Raw genomic sequence first — 23398 nt, forward strand, 5'->3', positions numbered from 1 at the left:
AGTTTCGTTGGCGCTTCTTATGGATCAAAATATACAGGGTGTTCCATTAAATAAAGGAAGATTGCACATTTTCATTTACAAAGGCAAGCGGTTTTTCATACCCTGTATACAGGTCGATTTCAGATATATCGTTTGAGAGAGTTACCAATGTAGAATATTCGACCAAAAAAAAATTTCAACTGGACTTGGCACCACTTTATAATTTCAAATATTCTGAGTGACGAATATTGGAAAAAAAAAACTGTCATGCTAGATATCTCGAAAAACCATCAATATTTTCGAAGTGCAGATATACATAAAGTTTATTTTATTTTCTATGAAGAAAAACCGAAAAAGCGAATAAAAAATATAGGTTGCCATTTAAAAAGACACAGTTGGGATCCGCCCAGAAAAAATCGAACACCCTGTGTGACCGCCATATTTTTATTTTGTCGAGCTCGAGCAATAAGGTAATATTATAGGAAATTAGATTCCTATTGCTTCCTATATAGAGATATGGAACACCGCGCCACTGTTGCAGGACCCTGTCTATATATATAGGGTGTTTCAGAATTCGACGGACAAACTTATACCACGTCATTCCTCTTGCAAAATGATGAAAAATGAGGTTAGGACATGTGGTGTCCGGAAATGAGCCGTTTCAGAAATACAGGGCGTTTGAAGTTGCAAATAAAAAGACCCTTTTCGTCGTAGCTCCCGGACTAAAAGGAATAAATTAATGAAACTCAGCAAAATCGATTACGAGCTAGAATGTGCTTCCTCCAGTGGTATGTTTGCTTCAGTATCAGTAGCCAGTGGCGTTCCAGCGGGGTAATAGCTTATATTTCCCCCCTTATTTTTTACGCCACTGACTTTATATCCACAACCGTCTTTTTCTTGAATTCCTTGATCAATTTTACGTAAAAACCAAATAAACATTCACTATGCAAAAACCAGTAGTTTTCGAGAAAAATTGAGTTGAACTGATAGATGCATTCTCATATGGGAATATTAATAATCGAGTAAAATAATCGAAATTCCAAAACCGAAATTATTTGAACTCTTTCATCATTCTACCATTCATTGTGTGCTTGAAAAATTATTCACTTCGGCAACATATTGCGGATTTTCTACCATTTTACCAACTTTTTTTGCAGATATATATATATATATATATATTTATTTATATATATATATTTATATATATATATATAGACGATGCCCAATAGGCTGAAATTGCTGTTTACCGGTGGCATTAAATTGAAATCAATATGGGAATGATCAAAGAGTACTTATCTATTTATTTTCTGATTTTCATGAAATTGTTTTCCAGTAGCTTAACTGCATTAACCTTTCTAGATTTCATATCATTTCTACAAACATGTGGATTCAATTTCCGATGACATTTCAGGTTAGCTTCCCAAATTTCTGCTACCGCAGTTATCTGTTGATTGGTCAAATAACCAATACTGACATAAAAACTTGGCAAGTTGTCTTGGGTGTCACACCAATAGGTGGTTCCACTTATGTTTCGCTTGCGTTTACGCAGCTATTTTATCAAGTACTTTCTTGGTTTTTCTCATTTTGTCTTCAATCGAGGACCGCCTGCCCGGTACTGACGTGATGCTCAATAGGCTGAAAACAGCTGTTTACCGGGGGCTCTGAATTGAAATCAATATGGGAATGATCAAAGAGTGTGTTGTTTCTTTAGGAAATATGATCGAACACGTCTATTAGTATTTTAAATTGCCTTCATTTTAATGCAGAAAAAAATTATACAGTGTATCTCAAATATGAGATATGACGTCATCGATAATTTTTTCAATCGACAACCCTGTTTTTTTAATGACTTTTATCGAAGTGTTTAAATTTCAAATATTTACTCCTTGTCCTTTAAAAGATATTTAACAAACATTATCTAATTCAAAAAATGAATTCAATTCGAAAGTTTTTCTTCAACAAGTGTTCAAAATGTTGTCCATTCACTAACAGACAATACCCTGAACGTAACTGAACTCGTTTTGAATATATCTGATTACTTCGCCAGAAATTAGCCTACAAGTAACCTATAAGAAAAGTCCAAAGTGTTGAATCCGGAGACCTAGGTAGCCATCTTAGGGTCCTCTTCTGCCAATCCATCAGCCTGGAAATACATCATTCAGGTACTCACGGACAGGTCTTAAGAAATGAGGAGGCGCGCCGTCCTGTTGAAACCAGATGTTTCTATTCGGGACGTCTGCTTCTATAGGTCAAGGGAACAAAATGGCCCAAATTCGGAACTAGGTTCCCCTGCAAGAATTCTAAATATCTTGCTCCAGAAAGATTTTCTTGGAAAAAAATCGGTCCTATAACTCGATCACCAACAATCCCTGCCCAAACATTGACTTTTTCTGGATGTTGAGTGTGGCCTTCGCTCATCCAGTGTGGGTTTCTGTCTGCCGAATAACGACAATTTTGACGATTCACCACACTATTCAACATAAACGTTGATTCGTCAGAAAATAGAACGTTTCTTTTTGTACAACATTCCTGTCTAGTAGATCCATCATTTGTTCGCAAAACTGGAGTCTTCTATCTATATCATCTTCGGTGAGTTCCTGGAGGATTGTTATTTTATATGGATGAAATTTTTCAGTTTCAAGAACTCTTGCCACTGAAGACTAGCTAATTTCGAGTTTCCTAGCTTAGTGGGGACATGGGGTTTTTTTTCGACAGAGAGAAGAACATTTATTTTGAGCTCTTCACCGAGCGCACTCCGACGATGATTATTTGTTTTTCTTAAATGCCATTTTCCCGGAATTGTTTTTCGATCTTGCTTACAGTACTTCACGATATGGGTGGTAAATCAGGATACTTCTCTCTGAATAAATGTGTTCTTGTGTTTTGTGTTCTTGTCCTATCTCCGTAGCCATATCATTAAAAATTTCAAATTCATGTGTTTCAGTTAAGTACGGCATTTTACTAATGGCGAACAAAAAACTGTGAAACGACTAACAGTTTTGTGCACAAATATGATTTGAATAAGATACTACTCTCTTACTTTTTTTGATAACTTTTTTAAGATATTATCACTGACAGGTATCCCTGACATGGAGGTAAAACTACTACCGGATGAAGAAGTGAAAACTGCTCATCTAGGCGGAGCTTCGAGAATGAGGCTCAAAAAATACTTAGAAAGTGGACTCGACTACATAGTCGCTAAGAGGCTCGTCATAAGAGAAAACTTTCTGAAAAATCAGAAACTTAAAAAGGCCACAAGGCCGGTTACCAAGAAGAGGGCAGAAAAAAGAGGGCTGAGAAATGTACGAAAGAGGCTGGAAAAAGATGGAAGAGGCTGGAACAAGCACATCCACAAAACGCCCTCGCTCTAGCAGCAGCACACCCCCCCAAAAAAAGCCAGCTGAGGAAGATACCAAGGCAAGAAGGAGTTTCCTTCAAAGATGCCCTTACCTCAGTTAAGGTAGCTGTGGCAGATGCGGGGTTTCCAAAGAATAAAATGAGTTCGAAGAGGCTAGCAAAAGTCCAGTACTCAATTTCTGAAGCCACGAAGAAATCCCACCTGAGGGACCTCAAGTGCGTTTTGCAAAATGCACACATAACCGGGTTACTGGTTATGACGTACGCAGATCGCACAAGTGCAGACTGGGTCAGAGATACCATACCCACCATAGATCCCTGGGAAGCGGCAACTCTGAAGGTAATGGAAGGGGATGATATTCCAGAAGCAATCGGCTGCACCACCTACATCCCAGACGATAGAGGACAAAGGCCGGAAGCGGAAAAAAATTCTGCGAAGGCTAAAAGTCGCAAATCACGGGCTCAACACAGATCTGTGGACGGTGTGGGGTAAAAACTCCATCGGACAATGGTCAAACTTGGGCGTTCTCGATGGACAGTGTATCCTTTGAGGAGCTACAGAAAGTCGAGATGTCTCGCAATTATAACCTAGGAAGAATAAAGTTCCGAGTTAAAAGGAGACGCAGCCGAAAACAAGGCACAAGCCGGGAATAGGTCAAAAAACCTTCCCGGGGATCGCAGAGATCCACGAGGAAGAAACAGAAGACCCACCAGGAACGAGCCCTCTCAAGAGGCAAGCAGCACATGAGACGGGATTCCCATGGAGATGGTAGAAGCCTCGGAGAAGGCAGAGGAGCAGCTCAATTCACGAAACTGAGCACAACCAGGGTCAGGGTTCTGCAGGTGAACCTCCACCATGCCAAGGCGGCAAGCGCTGCTTGTATCGTAAGGCACTAGAAGCTGGTTAGTAAGCTCAGCATATCTTCCAGGCGAGGAGATCTGTCCACCACCGCAATTAGGCGAAGTAATCGCATACGCGGCCAGGGAAAACTCAACTCATCATAGGATGCGATGCAAATGAACACCATATATTATGTGGAAGCACGGACATCAACACAAGAGGTGAGTCATTACTAGATTTCATACTAACAAATAGGCTATTAATAGTCAACGTAGGTAACAAACCAACATTTGTCACCTCAGCGAGGAAAGAGGTACTAGATATCACACTTTCTTCGGAAAAAAAAGCATGTGACAATATAGACAATTGGCATGTGTCAGAGGAGCCTTTATTCTCCGACCATAGACAGATTAGGTTTGACCTAGTCACCCTCCTCGAACATCAATCACTTATCGAAACCCTAGAAAGACAAACTGAAGAGGGTACTTATTGTCACTCAACGAGGCTCTCGAAGGGGAGGAGATTGAAATAGAGAACGATAAAAGCCTTGAAAGGGCAGTGAAAAAAGTAAGCAAGGCAATAATTGCAGCTTACGAGGCGAACTGTCCGGAGAAAACAAGTTTAACAAAACAGTCTGGTGGAACAAACACTTAGAAATCAATACTTAGCGGAATACAAGGCTACACTCACACAGTATAATAAAGAAATTAGAAAGAAGAAGAGTTAATGGATACCCCCACTTGTTCGAGACCCACAAAGTGCTAGCTAAGGACGGTACTGTAAACAGGTAGGGTTCCTAAGAAAGGACGATGATACCTACACAACAATATTTGGGGAAATCATACAAATGCTCATCAAGGCACACTTTCGGCCGCAACAATTCTAAAAGGCCCAGTGACAGTGGAGACTAGCTACTGAGATAACAAGGCCAAATAGAATTAGGTGGGCTATTAGTGAATTCCAGCCATATAAATCCTACTTCAAAAGGGGCAGGAATCACTGATTCCATACTTATGTAGAATATATAAGGCTTGCATAGCCATGAGATACATACCAAATGAGTGACAAAAAGGCAGAGTCATCTACATACCCAAGATAGGGAAGGTAAATGAGTCATACCGACCAATTAGTCTAGTGTCTTTTCTGCTCAAAACACTGAAAAGACTGATAGATAGATACATAAGAGATGAGGTATTATCAATAAACCCTCTCAACGAACGCCAATACGCGTACCAGTCAGGTAAGTCAACAGATCTGGCATTAGATGATCTTAACAGGCTACTAACAAAATCCTTAGAGGATAAGGAGATAAGGAGCGACATTCATCGATATCGAGGGTGCCTTTATTAACGCATCCACAGAGTCCTTCACCAAAGCTCCAGATAGAAAAGGGGTTCCAACCTCCTGTGTAAGTGGTTAAATGCCAGTCTGGAAACAAGGGTGATCATATCATCCATAGGCGAAACCACAGTCACAGCTAGAGCTGGCAAGGAGTGTCCACAAGGAGGGGTATTATCGCCCTACTGTGGGCTATCCTAGTGGACGAACTACTAATGAGGCTAAAATCCAAAGGCATGCATTGTTTAGGATATGCCGATGACCTCGCGATTATCGTAAGACACAAATTCGCAGGAACTGTTTCGGAGTACACACAAACAGCTCTAAACATATATAAATAAATGGTGCCAGGAGGAGGAACTGACAGTAAACCCTTTCAAAACTACATTAGTGGTCTTTACAAAAAAGAAAGTACTTAGAAGGCTGAAGCCACCAATATTATACGGGGTAGAAATTCCAATTGCACGAGAGGCAACATACTTGGGAGTCTTTTTGACCACAAGTTGACATGGAATCAACACCTACAAAAAATAGTCCAAAAAAGCACGATAACCTTCAACTTGTGTAGAAGGATGTGCGGAAAAAAATTTGGGTTTACAACCAAAAATGACCATATGGCTATATACCAGGGTTATCTTACCCATGATAGCATATGGCTCGGTGGTATGGTGGCCAAAGACTCAGCAGGCTGGGGCGATTCGAAGGCTAAGTGGCATTCAAAGGCAAGCTTGCCTGGCTGCCACGGGCGCTATGAGAACCACCCCAACCGCATTACAAGTCTTGCTGAACCTAACGCCACTACTTCTATATATTCAAGGGGAAGCCAGGTCAGTTATCAGTAGACTGACCAGAGGGCAAATGCCTATAAGCATGCTGCACGGTAAGAGGTACAACGAGCTAAACAAAGAGTTGGCAAACGACCCCATAATGGGAATGCCATCGGATGAGATGCTTCCCCAGTATAGCTTCGGAAAAAACTTCAAAACAATTATAACAGGCAGAAAGGCATGGAGGCAATAAATGCAGAGATTACCTGTTACACAGACGGCTCAAAAACTGAAGAAGGTGTAGGAGCAGGAATCTATATAACTAAACCAAAGACAAAGTCTCACTAAGCTTAGGTAAAAAAGTGACGATATTCCAGGCAGAAACAGCAGCATGACGTCACTGCGCAAAAGGGTTGCCAAGGCAAGAGTTTAAGGAAAAGACTATTGCAATATACTCTGATAGCCAAGCAGCTATAAAAGCAATTAACTCCATGCAGGTCAATTCCAAACTGGTCTGGAACTGCCTAGAAAAGCTACAAGAACTAGGTAGTCAAAACAGACTGTCATTAGCCTGGGTACCAGGTCACACAGGATACAAGGGCAACGAAGAGGGTGATTCATTAGCACGAGAAGGAACATGACGCTCCCCCATTGGCCCAGAACCTTTTGTAGTACAGCAAAAGCGCTGCAAAAAACTTGTAACAGCAACTGGAAGGAAAAACAATCTCAAAAATGGTGGAATAAGGCGCCGGGTATGAGACAGGCCAAAGAGTTCATTAAAGAGCCATCGCCAAAATTCACGGAGTACCTACTGAGGCTGAATAGGCGATCAAGTAGAGTTCTGGTCGGGCTATTGACAGGACACTGTAGACTCAACAAACACATGAAACAACATCGGTTGGTGACACAGCCTTATGCAGGCTTCGCCAAGAGGATGAGGAAACCTTCGTTCACATACTATGCTATTGCGGAGGTCTGTCAAAGATGGTTGTTTGCAACATGGGGGAGAAAAAACCACAACCCTCTCAATATATGGGGAACTCAGGTCTGACCTATGGTCTAGTTAAAGGACGGGCCTAGACAAGGAACTCTAGCATACATGAGGGCATACACAATAGATCTGCAAAGGTCACAGTGTAGTGGCTGTTCAGCACAAAGGCCTCATATTAATCTGATCTAATTCCTGACATTCTAAGCATTTATTGAAGGAAGACTATTGAATTGAATTCATTTTTTGAATTAGATAATGTTTGTTAAATATCTTTTGAAGGACAATGAGTAAAAAATTAAATTTGCCAGGCATGTGCAACTTGTTGAACCTTTAATGAAAGTCATTGACAAACAGGGTTGTCATTAAAAAAAATTATCAATGAAGTCATATATCATATTTAAGACACACTGTATAATTTTTTTTTGCATGAAAATGAAGGCACTCAAAATACTAATCGATGTGTCCGAGCATATTTCCGAAAGAAACAACACCTTTAATTTAGTGAATTTGTTCCATGTTCTCTAACATATACAGCGTGACTCACGGTCGATGGTAGGTTAGACGTTTCTGGACAACGCGAAGCATGATTTTCTGAAAATTTCACCTCTCACATTTCCTTACCTGTTCTATCGATCTGAAATATTTTCAGTATTGCGGCGTTGCCACTTCTATCAAAAAGTCCTAGCAATTATTATTTTTTGAATGGAACACCTCGTATATTAATACATTTTTGGAATCGCTCTAGTATTTTAATACTTTTTTGTTGATAATATCCTATACCTATCTCTATCTGTTTTCGAGATAAAAAATAAATTGTGCTAAATATGGTCCAAAACATAGCCTTAATTGAAATTAAGTACATCAATACTCTCAATTCATGAAAAGTTGATATTTTGATGATAGTTTGGACAAACTCGAAATATTCAAATGACACCAAGAAATCGACTCCATATCATACAGGGCATGCTAAAATTACTATTATTCCATTGTGCATAAAAGTAGTCGAGAGTTCATTTTTTCAAATTAAACCCCCTGTATATTACTAGATAAATTGAAAGATGGTGAAAAATGCTTCAAGATGATATATCATGTCCCTATACCTAAATCGTCAACCCACATATATACAATCGATCGCTTCAAAACCACTTCACTAACTTTCTTCGAAAGCTTCTGAATTCCTCTTCCATATTCTCTGTTTCACTATAACTGTCGTCAGTAATTATACTGCAAGAGTTCTATGACACTCCTTATGGAAAAAACAATATGTTATTTGAGTAGGTTAGTAGATGAACAAACTTGTTCCTGGACCACTTCAAGGTCGTGCTTTGCTGGTAAGTATTTCACAGAGAAACTTTAGTGAGTGGAAGAGAGAAACATGTGACGTCATCGACGCAGGATGGAATGAGTATCGTAGCGAATCAAGCGTGGAATTCTGCCCCTCGGCCCCCTTGGTACTCAAGCATGGAAATCGGTCTCCTTGGGACTCCGCATCACCCCTTGGCCCTCTTGTCTCGTTCCAGTCACGTGATTTTAATTAAAAAAAGTTTATAGTTTATGAGATTCGAACCTGGATCGTCCGCGCGGTAGACAATGTCCTTAGCCTCTACACCAACGTAAGATATTGAAAGAAACTGCGAATGTTGGGTATTTATAGCGTTCGTTTTGTCGGGACTGGAATTGACACATTCATTATACTTGACAGCATTTTTTTTTATTTCCGTAAACTGTAATCATCATTATCATGTTGAAGATAGGAAATATACTTAGATTTGGGAAATAATTAATATTTCATGTAAATATGTGTATGTGTGTGTGAGAGAGCGAGAGATGCGTGTGACGTAATCGATGCAAAGAGAGATGGAGATGGTATCGAGGTTTTACCGGTCGCTAGCGCAAGCAGGTGTTGTCGGTTGTAAAAATAAATCGTTGTGTATGGGGCAATGTAGCGTTGCCGGATACTTAGATTTGGGAAATAATTAATATTTCATGTAAAGATGTGTAAGAACGAGAGACGCGTGTGACGTAATCGAGGCAAAGAGAGATGGAGATGGTATCGAGGTTCTATCGGTTGCAATCGCAAGCAGGTGTTGCCAGTTGTACAATAAATCATTGTTTATGGAGTAATGTAGCGTTGTCGGTTTGAAAATGGAGGGTTAGGAATACGACTGTGTACGGGATGTCTCAAAATACATCATTTAAAGAAAAAAACATGGCGTCGAAGTGTACAAGGTGCGTCAAAATATACCATTTGAGAAAAAAAAACATGTCGGTTCAACAGAAGTCTAGCATTCCAACATGCCAAAAGGGCACTAATTCTTGTACCTTTGTTAACCAAGTTAGCATCATCAGGAGAAAGAGGGCACCCAAGAGTATCAAGGGTTTACGCGTTGTGGACTCAACTTGCGGGCAATTGGGGGGCGAAGTATTCGACAATGACATTTCAAAATACGTTGTTCTGCATAACAAAATACATCATTTAAGAAAAAACATGTCAGTTTAACAGAAGTCTAGCATTCAAACATGCTGAAAGGACACTAAGTCTCGAATCTTTGTTAACCAAGTTAGCATCATCAGGAGAAAGAGAAGACCCAAAAGTGTCGAAGAATTACGTATTGTGGAGTTAACATTTGAAAATGAGGAAAGCGAAGTATTCGACCGTTTTACGAACGTTTCGACCGTTTTGCGTGCCACCGTTTTGCGTGCGACCGTTTTGCGTGCGTATTCGACCGTTTTCGATCATTTGCGTGCGTTTTCAACCGTTTTCCGTGCGTTTTCGACCATTTCCCGTGTGTTTATTCGTTATCGTTTCATCGTTATCGTCGTAACCGTTTTTCGTGTTTCAATATGACAGCCTTTTATCATTTAACGCGTTTCGCTAACCAAGTAAGCATCATCAGGAGATGACTAAAATCCATGCTTTGTCGTATGAAGATTCATTTTGCGAATTTTCAGACTCTTCAACGGAACCTTGTGGAACACTCAACCTAACTTCTGTTACAGAATGGTGTCGGTCAGCCAATCAGAATGGAGGAATCAAATATCGCTCGATTGATTGTGCTGGATGAAATTGAACTGGAGAATGAGGGTCGAATAATAATAATAGTGATAAAACATTAAAACTTTGAAAGTGACGTAGTCAGCGTGGGAGGTGGTGGCGTGTGTGATAATTTGTGGAAATTGATGAGTTATTACAAGAAATACTATCACAACTGTCAGACGGGATCTAAATTGTATATTCGCTAATAATGATCGGATCGTCGCGCACAGCACGTCAAATGAAATGATAAGGAATGCAGAATTCATCGACAAAGAAAAAACGAAGATGGCGCAACATGTCATAAAGGCACTAAGTCACAATTGAGTTCATGATAGTTGGAACTTAACGTGCAGCACATCAAATGAAAGAGAAACGAATACAGAGTGTAACGACAGAGAAAAAACTAATATGATGTAACGAATATAATATCCAACGCCTAATGTGAAATAACATAGAAAGAATTGCAAATTCAACAAAAATCATTGAAAAAACTTGGAATCAAAAAATGTTTGAACAACTATAAGTTTATTCCAATTGCAGAAGCTTGATGCAAAACGCAGAGTTTATTGACAAAAGAAATGAAAAACTCATTGGATACTGAAACATATGATATATTTGGATTCCTTCTGATGAGAAGGTTTCGAATCCTACAAAAAACGACCACTTCTGGTTTTCACTTCCGGTCCTCCGATTTCGATGATTTCAACATCAATGGATTCGTTCAGATGTCATTAAACATAATTAATCATTTATCGAAGCCAAAAGGGTCTTATAACCTATTTTCATTATACTAGCAGCAACAGACCGATGTGGGTACTCATTTCAAATGATTTCATTTATAGATTATGAAAATTATAATATACAGCGTCTAATGTGAAATAGTATAGGAAGAATTGCACATTCAAAGACAATCATTGAACATACTCGGAATTTAAAGTTGTTGGATTATGAACAACTACGAGTGTGATCCAATTGCAGAAGTTTGATTCAAAACTCAGAATTTGTTGACAAAATAATGGAAAAATCATCGTAAACTGAAACATATGATATTTGGATTCCTTAGGGTGAGAGGTTTCGAATCCGTCAAAAACAGGTCACTTCCGGTTTTTACTTCGGTCGTCCGATTCCGATGATTTTTGACATCAATGGATTCGTTAAGATGTCAAAAAACATAGTTGATTATTTCACGAAGCCAAAAGGACCTCATAACCTATTTTCGCTATACTAGTCGCAACAGGTCGATGTGGGTACTCATTTCAAATGATTTAATTTGTAGACTAAAAAAATATAATATCGAACGCCCTATGTGAAACAGCATAGAAAGAATTGCAAAGAGAATCATTGAAAAAACTTCGGATCGTCACGTACATCATGTCAAATGAAAGAAGAAGAATTGCAGAATTCATCGACAACGGAGAAAACAATATGGTGCAACATGTCAAAAGGGCACAAAGCCAGATTTTTGGTAATAATTGTCGAACCGTCATGTACAGCACGTCGAATGAAAGGAGAAGAAATGCAAAATTCATCGACAGAGTAAAAACAAAGATGGCGCAGTATGTCAGAAGGACACTGAGCCATATCTTTGTTAATGATAGTTGAATCTCAACGTGCAGCACATCAAATGAAAGGGAAACGAATGCAGAATGCATCGACAGAGAAAAAAAACGGAGACGATGCCAAGAGGACACAAAGTTGTATTTTCACTAATAATAGTCGCATCATCACATGTAGCACTTCAAATAAAAGGGGAAAAAAGCAGAATTCATGTGTTTGTTGCGCTATTCAAATCCAAGGTGACATGGATCAATTTCAATGCTGAATAGGCATCTAACAAAGACTCTTTGATTTTATTTTGTTTCATTTCAGAATATGTCATCACTAATTTTTATATTCATACCAAAGGTGACATTGATCACTGCCAATGCCGAATCTGCATCCGGAGATACGCAGTTCTCAAAGCGACGAAACAAAGGCTCTTTGTTTTTTTTTTTAAAATGTGTCATCCCTTATTTTACTATAAATACGTCATGCATAGCGAAATGAGTAAGTTGCATCTGTTGAAAGTGATACCAGTAACAAGTGCACCGATTCTATTTGAAAGTAAGTGTTTTGAGTTTGACTTTTTTCTCAGATGAATTTATTCAAATGTAATTCAATTGAAAATTGGTGAGAATTGTTGAATCATCATCTGGCACTCCTCAAACCAGATGATGTGCCAGATGATGACAGTACTACCAACTGTAGAAAGCGCTCGCAGATGATTAATAGAAGATATACAGCTTCAAATCCTTTTTGTAGAATTTAATATTGAAATATTATATATATATATATAATATATATATATATTATATATATATATATATATTATATATATATATATAAATTTATATATATATATATATATATATATATATATATATTATATATATATATATATATATATATAATATATATATATATATATATATATATATATATATATATATGTACACACATCGATCCAAAAATTTTTTTTAGAACATCCAGGCGAGGATGTGCTACAACTGCAGTTCAAGACCGATTTTTGGTCTTAACCGCAAGAAGACAACCGACAATCATAGCACCTGAGTTGGTTAACGTGTTGCAGCAGACGCACCAGGTAACCATTGGTCGTGATACTGTCAGAAATCGACTGCATGAAGCAGATCTCTACAACAGAAGGCCACTTAGATGTCCACCTTTGTCGAGAGGCAATCGCGGTAGAAGATTAGAGCGGTGTCAAGAACATCATAACTGGGATGCAAATGATTGGGCCACAGTTTTGTTTACAGACGAATCCAGATTTGGATTCCATCCAGATTCCCGTCGAGTAAGACTGTGGAGACGACCTGGAAATAATGAACGTTTGAGACACGTCCAGGAAGTCCACACATACAGAGGTGGTACAGTAATGCTATGGGGCGGAATCATGATCGGCGGCAGAACCGATCTCGTTTTTCCAAATCGCTTCCTCACAGCTCGACAGTACCTCGACATCATTCTTCTACTTATCGTCCGTCCGTTTGCTGGTGCTGTTGGTGAAAACTTCCACCTAATGCACGATAATGCTCGTCCACATGTCGCGCGTCTAGTGACTGACTGGGTCACCAACGAAGGAGTAGATGTATTGCTATGGCCAGCACAATCACCGGACCTGAATCCCATCGAGCATGTGTGGGACATGCTTTAACGAAGAATTACTCCGCATATGGGGAACATTCACACAACGTTTCAATTGAGAGAGTTTTTAATCGCTGAATGGGCAAATGTACCTCAACAAGACATTGACAATCTCATTTTGTCGATGCACGATAGATGTAGGGCCGTAATAAACCAGCGTGGAGGTCATACTTTGTACGATTCAATTTTTTTTTGTATTATGATTGCCGGGGTGCCAAAGAAGAGCCATATTTTTTTTTTGCTTATATGCGCACTCAGTATTTTTGACCATTTAATAAATTTTGTTGTAAGTTACATTCGTTTAATAATCACCCGTCAACTTTTTTTTCCCTAAAGCGATCTAAAAAAAAATTTTTGGATCGATGTGTGTACATATATATATATATATATATATATATATATATATATATATATATATATATATATATATATGTCGTGATACTGTCGATTTCTGACAGTATCACGACCAATGATTACCTGGTGCGTCTGCTGCAACACGTTAACCAACTCAGGTGCTATGATTGTCGGTTGTCTTCTTGCGGTTTAGACCAAAAATCGGTCTTGAACTGCAGTTGTAGCACATCCTCGCCCTGGATGTTGTTCGGCTGGACTGCCAGTTTCACGGAAACGCCGCCACAATCGACTGATAACACTTTGGGAGACCCCCAAACGAAGAGCTACATCATTTTGTCGCATGCCACCTTGAAGAAGCCCTACAGCTCTCTTCATCTCAGCCAATGGTAAGTGATGGCGTTCCATGTTAAAGCACAATATTTCCAGTTTAATTGCTGAGCAAGAACTGCATAGAATGTACAAACTCGACACTTTCAGATTATTCATTTCAACCGAAAACCTACAGTTTGTAAAAAACTTGATAAATGATTAGTTACGGTTTTTGCAGGCTTTGTTCAATCCATAGAAAACTACAGGGTGGTCGAGTGTACCAATTTAATCGAAATTAAACGACCTCATGCATTCATTTTTATGATATTTGGTATGTTATAAAAATATCCCTAGACTTTTCCGATGTGTGTATGTATTATATGTATTTATGTATTATATACATAAAGCTTTCATTTTTCATTTTTCACAGATGGATTTACAAAAGTTGAATGCAAGTTCGGTCGTGAAGAGTAAGCCAAGTATAAAAGTAGCAGATTTGCCTGTGGAGATGCCGCAGAGGATATTCACTGCCAAAATCGTGAAAGGAAAATTTGGTGAGGCGGTCTTGTTGGATTTGGGAAATAAAGAATCATTTCTATCCCACCGAGTGACGGAGGCATATCGCCCTCACGCTATTGTGTTCAAAGGGTTAATGGACATTGGGAAACCAAATCTTGTCGTTTCATTTCAGATTGTACGAAATTGAGGTAAGTATTGTTTCCAATTTTTTCGTAGTTTTATAGGCAAAGAGTTTTTGGTTGTATAAAATATTTTTCATTCGGCTCAAAAATTCTCATTCACATATATGATCCGCATAAAGTAGTGTTTCCATACAATATTCCTCCTTCTCTCAGTACGTGCAGAATATGTGTTTAAAATTCGTTATTTTGAATGACACTTGATTTTTTATTTTCATTATAAGTGTAGCAATCACTTCATGAAAGACATTACCCTCTCTGTTGACAAAAGTATTTTTTTAGTGTATGTTCGTACTGAAAATCGAATTTATTTCAGAATGATACTTCATCAACATGTGCAGTATCAGTCACAGTCATCTCAACAATAACCTTTCCAGAACGAGTTTCAAATCTCAGCAGTTTCAATTTTTTTCAGTCTATAGTTGCACATTATGAGGCTAGAATTCGTCGATATTCAGGGATTTGTTGAACAGACTGCGCCTATTTAATATATACACAACCGTAGTGAATTTGAAAGACTTTGAAGATTCAAGGTGGTGTATTCAAAATTTGGAGGAAAACACGCCGTTCTGTATAGGTCATTCCAAAGGAAATTCGTTCAGCTGCAGTCTCAATAACGTTGTTATTTTATATAAATGGCTTTATAATATACTACCAAAATAATAAAATACATATCACATACATCTTTTTTTGAAAATGAAAACTTATCTTATACGGGGAAAGTTGTCAAAAATATGCAATAACAAAAAATTATATACCAGAGTTTATAGAGATGAATAAACATCATATTGAAAGACACAAGGTTGACAAAAACAGGACATTTCAGAAATGAAGAAAATAAGTTTGTTTGTCATTTCAAATTCAGATTCGTTGGGTCGTTATTACAAAGTGGCGTTATATATCTTGAATTTTATTCAAGACATTATTATAGATGATTGACATTTGACATTAAATTTCAATTGTGATATTCAGAAATTCATTTCGTATTGTAGTTTTTTCGAAATTTCCATTCAAAATAGCATCCTTTGATATAGATACCGGACGAGTCTATTATGTGTAGATAACCTGAGTTCCATTTGTTCGGAGTTCTGAGTTCTTGGACATATAAATATAATAAAGAAACGATACAGACAAATATGAAAAATCGTCATAAAATAATTCAAATCCATTCAAGTGAATACATGAATTGAAAGATATTTCAACCTCAACTTCGATATTCTGAAACAAAAACACACAGTATTCACAATTCCATCTTTCGTTATTGCTAGTTCATACTCATCAAAATTGATACGATTATAATATATATAGGAATATGAAACTATCTTCGAATACAGATGCATGAATGCACATCAAGCATTTTGTCGTAGTACGGTGACCGGGGGCAAAGTTACAACTTCAGCATAATATGAATGTTTATAAATATTAAGGAAGGTGAAGATCATCAATCATCCAAAGCTTTCGGAATACAATGCAAATAATTTTCTTCATGACTATTCGTTCAATATTGAATATTATTACTTCAAAATATATCGAAATCATAACACGTTTGCGGATATATCAGTTACATTTGGAAAGTGTGTTTCAGTTTGGAGAAATGATAGCCCACACATGTTGGAAATTTTGCCATAGTGTGGTGAAAATCGTATTGAAAATTCTACGAAATATGAGCGCATACAGGCTGATTCACGGTGGATGGCACATTAGACGTTTCTGGTGAACCAGACAACGGATCACTTTGAAAATTCAATGGAGGGCATATTCGGACATTCTCTAGCCAACTAAAATATTTTCGACAATGCGGTGTTGCCGCTTCTATTAGAAAGCAGTAGCAACTTTGATTTTTCAAATGGAATACTCTGTATATAATATTATTTTTGGAATCTCCAACAATTACCCGACAACTTTTCTTGATATTTCCCTATACCTATCTGTTACCGTTTTCGAAATAAAAATTAATTTCAATTTTTTTCTTCGAAAATCATGACTTCTAAAAATGCCGATATATTTTAGTTAAGAAGTACTATGATATCGAAATTTGGTTTGGAGTTAGGCGATACTTGGACACTTCCCACACGTCAGCCTAATCTCCGTTACTTCAATACAGGGTGGTAAAAAAATACAGTTTTTTCGTTTGCTTGAAAAAGTTGCTGAAATTTGTTTATTTTAAATGGAACACCCTGTATATTATTGAAAATTCGGAAAGCTGCTGAAATTTGCTTTCTTTCTATGTATATCATACCTATACCTAACTAGTCAAGTTTCGGACTTATGAACATTTATTTGTGAAAATGTCCCTTCAGAATGGTATTTCCATTCGGTATTTGGTAAGCAGGCCATGATTGACAGTAGCGTTGTGACATTCTCCTAATAATATCGATATTTTCGTCACTTCAGAAGTTGCAAATACCTTCAAAACGATGGAACAAAACTATTCAAACGAAGTTCTTATGAATTTTTTATTATTTTTGGACAGTGTGACAAAATTATCAGCAGAACATGTAGAAAGTTCAATGAAATGTATCCGAATCTACCGCCAATGAACCTCAAGAAATTTATAGTAATTCAGAACAATTTCAATGCATTTGGATCAACTTTAAAAGCACCAAGAAACTTGCCTCGACCCGTAACTTTCGAAGACAACCAGATTAATGTCTTAGCATATTTTCACGCATTTCCCGAGTCATCGATAAGAAGTGCTGAAGAAGATTTGGGTATAAAATATTCATCGGTTCAAAGAATCTTGCGAAGACATAAAATGCATGATTATAAATTCACCAAAATTCAAGCAATGAAGCCTCAAGATCCTCAACAGAGAGTAGAATTTTGTGAAATGTTGTTGACACGCATTCAAGAAGATCCACTTTTTTTAAATAAAATTATTTGGACTGATGAATCGAAATTATTCGAAAAACTAATATTTTCGAATAATGGTAGACATCTCAGGATAAATGTTGTTGAATTAACGTTATCATTATTATTTCTGCTTTGATAATTATTCATTTCAAATAATGGTGGACGAGCGGGTTTGATGTCGTCGAGTAGAACTACATTTTTATCAAGACTCGTTGCTCCGATCGACTTTCCACATGAGTACTTTTATTCATAAAATTGTCCAAGTAACCTTATTTTGTTGAAAAATATTGAAAAATATCTGTCATTTCAAAGTTTTGGGGTGTGGACCATCGGGGGTAGTCCGTTCCTGACTTTGTAGCAAAACAACTGACTCCTGCATAAAAGCTCATCGACGGAATTCATTTGTTTAGTCACTTACTAAAATTTGGATGATTTTGAATATTCACTTGAAAAGTTATCAAAGAAAAACATTTTTCATTTTGTAACTTCGAGGGCCCGTAACTTGGTTACGAAGACTTTTAGGAAAAAAAGTTATATGAAGTACTGGTGATATTTTGACCCCATCTATACATTCCCTAGAGGAAAAGAGGAAGTCCAGGGACACCCTTTATATATATATATATATATATATATATATATATATATATATATATATATATATATATATATATATATTATAATATATATATGTATATATATATATATATATATATATATATATATATATATATATATATATATATATATAAATATATACAGTGTGACCCATTTAAAATGGAACCACCCCTGTAGAATGTGCATTTTTCAATCAATCTCAATTTTTTTTTATTGAAATATTAGGCATGAAAAACTGTATCTTGACACTAACTTTCACAATTTTAGTTTCATTTCCAAGGCACTCTATGGTTTTTTTTGTTTGTCAAAAACGGCAAAAGTTTATTAGGCAATTTTTGTTTTCAAATTTGACTACACCACTGGATTCGTAGTCGTTATAAATCAAAACTGTCAAATTTTCATTAAAAATATTTGTTAACAACGAAGTTACAACAACTTCAATTTTGGAAACAAAGTATTTGTTTGTAATTTTTATTCAGATTATAGACATATTTGAGATCTGACAACACTGTCATCACCAAGTAGAACACCAGTGAATTTGTACAGTGAAAATCCGAAGTCAACAGCTCAATGCGTTCTACAGTTATAACTCCTGAAAATATGGTAATGTGAGAGATTTGTGGTGCAAGCGTTTTGTAATAAAAATCTGACTACGCCACTGGATTTGTGGATAATATTCCCTTAAAATCATTCATTTGAGTGTAGGTTACGAGAAGTGAAAATTAAAATAAAAATTGAATAATTGAATAACAGAAAATTAAAAGTTCATTTTCAAGTTACGCAGTAGTAGACCAAGTTCAGAATCTCATGTCATGGGATCTCCCAATTGCGCTTTTACCAAATCTTGATAGAATCTTGAAGTATTAATGGTCATACTTGTGAGCTTTTTGGAAGTTTCCCAATAATAAATAATAGTACTTTTGTAACAGCGCACCTGGAAAATCACATTTTATGAGATTCTGAACTTACTCTACCTTCTTCTATAGCTGATGGAAACAAAATGTATACAAACAAGTTTCAAAGTATTTATTCAACAATTAATTGCCATTAAGAAAAAACTGATACTAAAATAAACATTGATTTAAAACTAAACATTCAAATTTTTGTGGCTTCTACCAAACCTCCATTAAGTTCAATACATTTATCGTATCTCCTCCGAATATTGTTTACACTATTTCTTATTTTTCGAACTGTAATTTCGGCACAAGCTTGTCGTATCCTTTGCATGAGTTCAGCTCGATTCGTTGGTCTTGTTCTGTATACTTTTTGTGTCAGAATACCCCACAGAAAAAAGTCTAATATTGTTAGATCAGGCGATCTAGGTGGCCATTCAATTAAGTCACTACCTCGTCCTATCCAATGATTTGGAAACTGGTTATTTAGCCACTCTTTAACAATCCTCGAATTGTGCACGGAACAGCCGTCGAGCTGAAAATATAAATTTACTTGTTCCGCAAGAGGCATTTCATCTATTTCGTCCGATAATTGGTTATTTAGAAATTCCAAAAAATTTTGCCCGTTTATGTTTCCATCAAAAAAATATGGACCTATTATTCTATTTTGTACTATACCACACCAAACGTTAACTTTTTCGGAATATTGACTTTTACAATTTATGATCCAGTGCGGATTTTCCGTAGCCCAATACCGAGCATTTTGCGATGAAACTACCCCATTGGTGCTGAAAGAAGCTTCATCACTAAACATTATGCAGTTTAAAAAATTTCTTGTATTCAGGTACTCGCCTTGTGCCACAAACAAAATTCCATACGTTTCACTTCATCACCTGCCTTTAAAGGGTGAAGAAATTTAGGTTTAAATGCTCTCATTTTGTTTTGTTTAAGACATCGTCGAATAGTCTCTCTCGGTAAGTTTAAATCCAAACTGGCGACTCGTAAACTTCTGTTTGGGTGGTTTCTAAAATAATCTAAAACAGCACCTTCGTTTAAATTTCTTCTTCGGTGATTATTTTTTAAAATATGTTTGCTGACTGCACCGGTTTCTTTAAAAGTTTTGTTAATTTTACTGACGGTGCTTCTGTCAATGGGAAGTCGATTTGGATGTCTGTGATTAAATATCCTAGCTGCTTCTCTTTCACTATGATAATTGTCCCCAGAAATTCTCACAATTTCAATTCTTTCTTCTAATGATAATTGCAAAGCCATTATTAAATGCACGTAACTAACAACTATTATTTTATTCATGATTAACTGTCAAAATCACAGCCTACTGTTGATTTATTATAAAACCTTTGCATAATGAGTTCAGCTTCCTCAAATTATTGATATCTCCTCTAAAAGATTGTTTTAGCTGAGTTATGAAGAATTTACAGGGAACAATTTTTGTCCTGCTCTCTGTTTTATTATTGAATAAATGATTTCCATGCTTTAAATCAATTTGATTTTAGCGGCTATGCGGAAGAATGTACTAAGTACTGCATAACTTGAAAATGAATTTTTAATTTTCTGTTATTCTAGAATACACTTCTCGTAACCTACACTCAAATGAATGATTTTAAGGGAATATTATCCACAAATCCAGTGGCGTAGTCAGATTTTTATTACAAAACGCTTGCACCACAAATCTCTCACATTACCATATTTTCAGGAGTTATAACTGTAGAACGCATTGAGCTGTTGACTGCGGATTTTCACTGTACAAATTCACTGGTGTTCTACTTGGTGATGACAGTGTTGTCAGATCTCAAATATGTCTATAATCTGAATAAAAATTACAAACAAATACTTTGTTTCCAAAATTGAAGTTGTTGTAACTTCGTTGTTAACAAATATTTTTTAATGAAAATTTGATAGTTTTGATTTATAACGACTACGAATCCAGTGGTGTAGTCAAATTTGAAAACAAAAATTGCCTAATAAACTTTTACCGTTTTTGACAAACAAAAAAAAACCATTATATATATTATATATAATGGTATTATATATATATATATATATATATATATATATATATATATATATATATATATGTATATATTATAGAATGGAATTGTCAAAATTGATATTGTTTTTGTAAAAGCTCTTATCTAGAGTCAATAAGTAGGAATAAATTTCACTCAAGTGATTAATGTCTCTTTTTTTAATCATACAATTGTTATTTTCAAATATGTAAGACATTTCTAGAAAGGACCTCTCAACTGAGATTGATTCAGTAGTTAATAATTTCATTGAGTTATAATTCATATGGTGGTCAAACTTATTCACATAGTCTGCTAAAGAGCATCTTTCTGGATGTAATCTACAGTCACTTTTGTGCGAAGTAATTCTAGCACCTAATGATCGTGAAGTTTGGCCAACATATATCTTATCACATGATTGACACGGAATACTATACACAACATTCACTTGGTTTATTAAAGGGACCTTGTCTTTGACTTTGCTATGGATTGATTTAATGGTAAGTACCGTTTTATTGGCTATTTTATTGTTGGGTAAATTTTGAAAAATCCTAGATAGTTTGGGAGTGATCTCCTTGATAAAAGGTAAGGATGTAAAATGAATTGGGCTGGAGCATCACCAGTTATATTGTCATTGACAGGGAGGGTTAAATTGGAAGTTAAATTATAGTTTTCAAGAGATGTTGGTGTACTGAACAAAATATTATTTATCAAACGAATTGGATAAGAATTTTCTATGAAAAGATTTGCAAGAATTTTAAGATTTTTACTTCTACTATCTAACTTAAAAGAGTACTCATTTACTTGCTGCAATACCCCACTATCCAATAGTTTTTATTTATATATATATATATATATATATATATATATATATATATATATATATATATATATATATATATATATATATATACATATATATATTGGATGATTTCACAGATGGATTTACAAAAGTTGAATGCAAGTTCGGTCGTGAAGAAAAAGCCAAGTATCAAAGTAGCAGATTTGCCTTTGGAGATGCCGCAGAGGATATTCACTGCCAAAATCGTGAAAGGAAAATTTGTTGAGGCGGTCTTGTTGGATTTGAGAGATAAAGTATTATTTCTGTCCCACCGAGTGACGGAGGCGTATCGCCCTCACTTAAAAAAATTTTCATCAGGAAAATACGCTATTATGTTCAAAGGGTTAATGGACATTGGGAAACCGAATCGTGTCATTTCATTTGAGATTGTACGAAATTAAGGTTAGTACTGTTTTCAATTTTTTTTCTCCGTATAATATGCATAGAGTTTGTGGTTGTATACAATATTTTTTGTTCGGCTAAAAATTCTCATTCATAGATATGATCCGCATAAAGTAGTGTTTTCATATAATATATTTTCTTCATTTAGAACGTGCAGAATATTTGTTTTGAATTCGTTATTTTGAATGACACTTGATTTTTTATTTTTATCATAAGTGTAGCAATCACTTCATGAAAGATATCAACCTCTCTCTTGACAAAAATATTTATTTTATGTATGTATGTATTGAAAAATCGAATTCATTTCAGAATAATATATCAACGTGTGCAGTATCAGTTAGAGTCATCTCAACAACAACAACAACATTCAAAACCGTCGCAGCAACCTTTCCAGAATGAGTGTCAAATATCAGAAGATTCCATTTTTTTCGGTCTATAGTTGCACATTATGAGGCTACCATTCGTCGATATTCAGGGATTTGTTGGACAAACTCGCCTATTCAACATATACACAACCGTTGTGAATTTGGAAGCCTTTAAAGATTCATGGCGGTGTATTCTAAAATTCAAGAAAAAACACGCCGTTCTGTATGGAACATTCCAAAGGAAATTCGTTCAGCTGCAGTCTCTATAACGTTAATATTTTATATAAATGGCTTTGTGATATACTACCAAAATAAATAAAATGCATGTCGCAAACATCTTTGTTTGAAAATGAAAACTTATCTTATACAGGGAAAGTTGTCGAAAATATGCAATAGCGAAAAATTATACACGAGGGTTTATAGTGATGCATAAACATCATATTGAAAGGTTGACAAAAACAGGACTTTTTAGAAATAAAGAAAATAAGTGTATCTGTCATTTGAAATTCTGATTCGTTAGGTGAATCGTTTTA

This window comes from Leptinotarsa decemlineata, unplaced genomic scaffold, assembly GCF_025532065.1.
Source record: "Leptinotarsa decemlineata unplaced genomic scaffold, Ldec_3_MD MMD2_tig00026369_RagTag_RagTag, whole genome shotgun sequence".
NCBI classification, from domain to species: domain Eukaryota; kingdom Metazoa; phylum Arthropoda; class Insecta; order Coleoptera; family Chrysomelidae; genus Leptinotarsa; species Leptinotarsa decemlineata.